This window comes from Octopus sinensis, linkage group LG29 (genome assembly GCF_006345805.1).
Source record: "Octopus sinensis linkage group LG29, ASM634580v1, whole genome shotgun sequence".
NCBI lineage: Eukaryota > Metazoa > Mollusca > Cephalopoda > Octopoda > Octopodidae > Octopus > Octopus sinensis.
The window spans coordinates 14,318,395-14,325,894 of NC_043025.1; the positions used below are offsets into that span (position 1 = coordinate 14,318,395).

The following is a 7,500-nucleotide window of genomic DNA, read 5'->3' on the forward strand; positions in this document are numbered from 1 at the left end:
TTTATATATACGTATATATATATACAATCACATACAACTGCTTGTACAGCAAACAGTGTATAATAACAATATATATATATACACGTATATAAATATATATTCACATATATATACGAGTGTTTATAGAGGGACGATCAGAGGTGTGTATATATATATATACAAGAGGCGGTGTCAGATTCTACATCCCTCAGCCTCTCCGGCCTTCCTCTCTTATATACACCTCGATGTATATATAATCTACAGCTGCTATACAATGATCTGGGTGTCTAAATATTCATACATCCATGTAGGTCCGTGTCTATATACACACGTATATTTATAGAGAGAGAGGTGGGTATATATAGAGAGAGAAAGAGAGAGACCCGTCAGATCGAACCCATGGACGGGACACCTAAACCATCCCGGGTCCTTCCCTCTCTCGATATATATACACCTGTCCCTCACTTAAATGTATGTATATATATATATATGGTTGTGTGTATAGCACACTGGGTGTATATAGTGTCTCTGTGTGTGTGTGCGTGGTGGTAGGCGATCTACATGTGTGGTAAAAGGTGGAGCAAAAGCGACAGCATTCGGTGCCGCTGTCCTTTCGGCTCCTCTCCAGGTCTTCTTCGCTTTTAGACTTTGCACTCACCTTGCCGGAAGTGACTCATACCCGGAGCATGCGCACACGCCGCTCTGCCAACCTGGTGGGGGGAATTATTATTATTATGGTGATGGTGGTGATGCTGATGATGAGGGTGGTGGTGGAGATGGTGGAAGCTGTAGTGGTGGTGGTGGCGGGAGCGCCGGCATAAATGGTGGTGGTGTGGGTGGTGGAGATGGTGGAAGCGGTGGCAGGAGCGCCGGCGTAACTGGTGGTGGTGAAGATGATGGTGGAGATGGTAGCGGTGGTGGTGGTGGCGGGAGCGCCGGCGTATGTGGTGGTGGTGGTGGTGATGATGATGGCGGAGATGGTGGCAGCCGTAGTGCTGGTGGTGGCGGGAGCGCCGGCGTAAGTAGTGGTGGTGCTGGTGGTGGTGGTGGTGGGTACTATTTAAGAAGAGTGGTCCCGGTGCGCGCATCCGCGCTAGCTAGTCGTGACTAGTCGATCCTTACTTTGTGTTTTTTTGTTTTATTTACCTTGTTTTTTAAAATTATTTATTTTGTGTTTTATTTACTTTTGCAAGGTAGTCGTTGTAGGATCGACTGGTCACGACTAGCTAGTGCGGATGCACGCACCGGGACCACTGTTCTTAAGTAGTCACCGGTGATGATGGGTTTGGATGGTAGCGGTGGATGGTTTCGGTGGAAGTGGTGGTGGTGATGATGAAGGTGGAGGTGGTGGTGGTGATAATAGCAATGGTCTTGATGGTAGTGGCGTTGGTGATGGTGGTGGTGGTGATGGTGGCGGTGGTGGTGATAATAGTGGTGGTGGTGGCAGCGCCGGCGTATGAGGTGGTGATGGTGATGGTGATGGCGGTGGCGGTAGTGATGGCGATGGGGGAATTGTAACAGCGTCGGTGGCGATGGCGGCGTCGGCGGCGGGAAGAAACCGGCGGTCCTCAACACAGATGGACCGCTTCACCTACCTCCATCTCTTCAATGCTTATTCAATTCCCCTGGTCTTGAATTAAATCACAATCTCTCTCTTACAGACTCCAGATTCCAATGGAGTTCGATTGTTTGTCTCTCAGAATGCCCTTTGTAGGCTCGGTGCAAGAGGCCCGATGTGGTCGGTTTGAAGGTTTTGGGCGGGAGATGACCTCTTCGAAAAGCTAAGGAATTAAGGAGGCAGACGATCAGTAAATTGAATCTGGAAGGGTCTGGTGAATGGATGCATGTATGAACCAACAAGGTGGACCCCTCCATGGTAGCTAGACTTGGTAGAAATAACAGCCAAATCTCCCTCACATCACACACTACTGTTTTGCGAATAAATCTATGTAGGAACCGATGAGGGAGACCTCTACATGGTAGCTAGACCTCCTAGAAATAGCAGCCAACTCTCCCTCAAATCACACCCTACTATCTTATCTATGAACCAGCGAGGGAGACCTCTACATGGTACCAAGACTTGGTAGAAATAGCAGCCAACTCTCCCTCAAATCACACCCTACTATCTTATCTATGCATATATGTATGAGCCGATGTGGGAGACCTCTACATGGTAGCTAGACCTCCTAGAAATAGCAGCCAAATCTCCCTCAAATCACACACCTCCTATCTATCTATCTTGTATAGTATGAGCCAATGAGGGAGACCTCTACATGGTACCCAGACATGGTAGAAATAGCAGCCAACTCTCCCTCAAGACATAGCACCCTAAATCACACCCTACTATCTTATCTATGTATATATGTAGGCCGATGTGGGAGACCTCTACATGGTAGCTAGACCTCCTAGAAATAGCAGCCAAATCTCCCTCAAATCAAACCCTACTATCTTATCTATGTATATATGTATGAGCCAATGAGGGAGACGTCTACATGGTACCAAGACTTGGTAGAAATAGCAGCCAACTCTCCCTCAAATCACACCCTACTTATCTATGTATATATGTATGAGCCAATGTGGGAGACAGACCTCTACATGGTAGCTAGACCTCCTAGAAATAGCAGCCAAATCTCCCTCAAATCAAACCCTACTATCTTATCTATGTATATATGTATGAGCCAATGAGGGAGACGTCTACATGGTACCAAGACTTGGTAGAAATAGCAGCCAACTCTCCCTCAAATCACACCCTACTTGTCTACGTATATATGTATGAGCCAATGTGGGAGACCTCTACATGGTAGCTAGACCTCCTAGAAGTAGCAGCCAAATTTCCCTCAAATCACACCTTACTATCTTATCTATGTATGAACCGAGGGAGACCTCTACATGGTAGCTAGACCTCCTAGAAATAGCAGCCAAATCTCCCTCAAATCACACCCTATTATCTTATCTATGTATATATGTATGAGTCAATGAGGGAGACGTCTACATGGTACGAAGACTTGGTAGAAATAGCAGCCAAATCTCCCTCAAATTACACCCTACTGTCTTATGTATGTATATATGTATGAGCCAATGAAGGAGACAGACCTCTACATGGTTGAGAGACCTGTTAGAAATAGCTTCGAGCTCTCCCTCAAATCACAATCTACTTTGTAGTATATGTATATATGTATGAGCCAATGAGGGAGGCCTCTCCGCCTCTACATGGTAACTAGACCTTGTAGAAATGGCAGCCAAATCTCCCTCAAATCATATCCTACTGCCTTATAAAAGACAGGATGGTCACATCTGGAACGTCTTTGATAATAGATGGACTGGATCAGGACTGACCTGGGGCTAAGCAACAAAGGACACATTAGATAATGTAGTCCTAGATACACTATGCCTGAATCAAAGACAGGATGTCACAGCTGGAACATTTTTGATGATAGGTCTGCAGGATCAGGACTCACCTAGGGCTAAACAGTAATAACAAGGAGGGATACATTAAATAATGTATTCCTAGACACACTCTGCCTAAAAGAAAGACAGGCTGGCCCCAGCTGGGACTCATCAGGGGTTAAACCACAACAAAAGGGACAACAACAACAACAACAGACACAAAGCCCCCCTCCCTTCCCCCCTCCCTATATCAGATATTTCTGACAGTTGCTAACTTCTTGGCAGGGAGGTATTTCCTGTCTGTCTGTCTGTCTCCCCACCCACCCTTTCTGCTACCCCCCCCCCGCTGCGAAGGGTCCCACATATTAACAACTGGTGGTGGTGATGATGATGAGGAGGATGAGGAGGATGTGGATGTGTGTATTTGTTTCTTTTATTTCATTCATCAGACTCTGGCCACGCTGGAGCAATACTGCCTTGAAGAACATTAGTTGAATCTACTCTGGTACATATTTTTTGTCTTTTTTGTTTTGTTTTTTAAGCCTGGCTACGTATTCTTTCAGTCTCTTTTTGCCAAACTGCTAAGTCACAAGGACATAAATGCTCTGACACCAGTCGTCAAGCAGTGGTGGGAGACAAACACACACACACATATAACAGGCTTCTTTCAGTTTCCCTTTACCAAATCCACTCACAAGGCTTTGATCAGCCCATGGCTATATTAGAAGACACTTACCCATGGGACTATGCAGTGGGACTGAACCTTGAACCATGCACCTACAGAACAGGCTTCTTTCAGTTTCCCTCTACCAAATCCACTCACAAGGCTTTGGTTGACCTGAGGCTATAGTAGAATTTTTTGGCCAAGGTGCCACGCAGTGGGACTGAACCCAGACCCATATGGTAAGGCATATGTGTGGGTGTGAGTGTATGTGTGTATATACATATGTGTGTGTGTGTGTGCGTGCATGTGTGTATGCATGTGTATGTGTGCACATGTGTGTGTATGCGTGTGTGTGTGTGTCTTTGTTTGTTGCTCTCCATCATTTTGTGACAACTGGTGATGGTTTGTTTATGTCCCTGCCACTTAGTGACTTCACAAAAAGTGACCAACGAAACAACCACCCAACCCCAATCTAAAGAAGTTGGCCAGTTGGACCCCTAAAAACCATTCCAGACACATTTAGATACAGGCACACACCTGAATGTATCTTGGCTGTGTGGTAAGAAGCTTGCTTCCCAAACATAGCAATCTGGGTTCAGTCCCACAGTGTGGCACCTTAGGATAGGATCTCCACTTACTTGGGTGAGCCTTTGAGAGTTTTTGGTAGACGGAACTAAAGAAGCTATCTGTTTGTGAACAAATAAAGACACACACACATAGGAATAGTGGCTGTGTGGTAAGGCTACCAACCACATGGTTCCGGGTTCATTCCCACTGTGTGGATCTGGGGCAGTTGTCTCCTACTATAGCCTCGGACTGACCAAAGCCTTGTGAGTGGATTTGGTAGACGGAAACTGAAAGAAGCCCATAACATCTGTGTGAAACAGATAAACAACACACACACATACTTGGAATATATATATATGTATAGAGAGGAAGTGAAGGTAAGGGGTGGGGTTGGGGTGTAGGTGGTGAAGGGTGTTCAGGGAGGGGGGTGGGGTGTACCAAACATTGGCCACCTACACCACCACCCCCTTCTTTACATTTCACCACCCTTTTCAACATTAGCAGCAGACGGGGGTGGGTGGGAGGTTCGAGGGATGGGATTATGGTTTGGATGTTGGAGGGGGGAGTGGATGGGGGGGCGCAGTGGAATGGAGTCAGACGCCTGGGGTGGCGGCGGTGGTGGTGTTGGTGGTGAGCCTTGGGGGAACAGACAGAGTATGCGGAGGGGAACAGCTCCCTTGATTCTTCAGTTCATCTGAGTCACCACCCTAGACACACTCCCTCCACACACACACACACACACCTCACACCCCCACCACCACCACCACCACCACCACCACCACCACCACCACCACCACCATCTCCTGTTTAGCACTTCATAATAATGCATAGGAGATTGTGCTGGTGGTGGCGGTGTTGCTGGCAGTGGTGGTGAGGAAAGCATCGGAGCCTACCTTTTGCTCCTCTCTGCTCATCCACCCTCTCCTCCTCTTCTGCCTCGTTAAAGAAAGATGATGAAGGGAGTGCGATGCGGGATCTCTGCTCGATCATCACTTCTCCCCCATCACTGTCTGTGACCATACATATATATATACATACATATGTATATATAATGTATACATACATACATACATTTATATATATATATATATATATATATGTATATATATGTATGCATGTGCACATATATACATGAATATATATATGTGTGTGTGCATGTGTATACACACACACATATATATATACCCACATACACACACATATATGTATGTATGTATGTATGTGTATATGTGCGTGTTCATGTATGCGTATGTTTATTGGTGTTCCTTGATGAGAAATAACCCCTTATTTGGTACCCTGGAGTAAGTACCTCCAGGGATAGGGTGAAGAGCAGGGTGATGGAGGAGGGGGGCAGTGTTGAGGGGCCCTTTTAGGGGAGGGGGAAGGTCTTCAAAGAATCTCAAAAGTTACAGTTGTCTCATAACTGTCTTTTTCCCTTTTTGCATTTTCGTTATATATACACATACATATACATACATATATATATATATATATATATATATATATATATATATATACACATACATATACATACAAACATACATATATATACATATATATATAAATATAGGCACAGGAGTGGCTGTGTTGTAAGTAGCTTGCTAACCAACCACATGGTTCCAGGTTCAGTCCCACTGCGCGGCACCTTGGGCAAGTGTCTTCTGCTATAGCCTCGGGCCGACCAATGCCTTGTGAGTGGATTTGGTAGACGGAAACTGAAAGAAGCCTGGCGTATATATGTGTATATATATATATATATATATATGCGTTTGTGTGTCTGTGTTTGTCCCCCTAGCATTGCTTGACAACCGATGCTGGTGTGTTTACATCCCCGTCACTTAGCGGTTCGGCAAAAGAGACCGATAGAATAAGTACTGGGCTTACAAAGAATAAGTCCCGGGGTCGATTTGCTCGACTAAAGGCGGTGCTCCAGCATGGCCGCAGTCAATGACTGAAATGAGTAAAAGAGTAAAGAGTAATATATATACTAGATACATATCTATATATATAATAATATATATATATATATATATATATATATATATATATATATATATATATATAGCACACACACATGTTCTTTTCTTTATTTGTTCTTTTGTTTGTTTCAGCCGTTTGACTGCGGCCATGCTGGAGCACTGCCATTAGTCGAGCAAATCGACCCTGGCACTTATTCTTTGCAGGGCCTAGTACTTATTCTGCCGGTCTCTTTTGCTGAACCACTAAGTTACAGGGACGTAAACACACCTACATCAGTGTCAAGCGATGCTGGGGGGACAAACAGACACACAAACATATACATATATACGATGGGCTTCTTTCAGTTTCCGCCTACCAAATCCACTCACAAGGTTTGGTCGGCCCAAGGCTATAGGAGAAGACACTTGTCCAAGGTGCCATGCAGTGGGACTGAACCCTGGACCATGTTGTTGGTAAGCAAGCTACTTACCACACAGTCACTATTTTCATTTTATCTTCCCTTACATTTCCAGAGATAATGAATGAGGTCTCACTGATAAAACCCCACTGCCAGATCAACTGCCCTCTCTCACATGTGAACCTGGCACCTGCTTATCTCAAGATCTGTCAGTTATTATACACGTCGAGAAGACACAATTGATAATATTCCCCATTCTCTTCGACAGCAACAGATCTTCTCTACGATGGCGTTCAAAGTGATTTTGGTAATTTTTCTACTCACCTTGTCAGGTAAAAATGATTACACTCTTGATCTCCCTACACACACACACATATGAAGGAGTTTGATCATTATGTGGACAACCCTTATGCTAGAAGTAGATCCGCTATGGTGTTACCACTAAGAAATGTTCTCAAGAAAAATTTAGCAAACACCAGAACGAAAGTGGATCTACTTCTAGCAAAAGGGTTGTCCACATAGTGGT

General features: G+C 44.9%; 1 long non-coding RNA gene across 1 annotated transcript in view; it reads left to right on the forward strand.

The window, feature by feature from the left end:
- The window catches only part of LOC115226088, a 37,432-nt gene that overhangs the window by 27,747 nt on the left and 2,185 nt on the right, over positions 1 to 7,500 (forward strand). Inside the window, exon 2 of the long non-coding RNA XR_003883001.2 lies at positions 7,090 to 7,306. This is a non-coding gene — a long non-coding RNA (uncharacterized LOC115226088). The remainder of the gene's footprint in view (positions 1 to 7,089; positions 7,307 to 7,500) is intronic.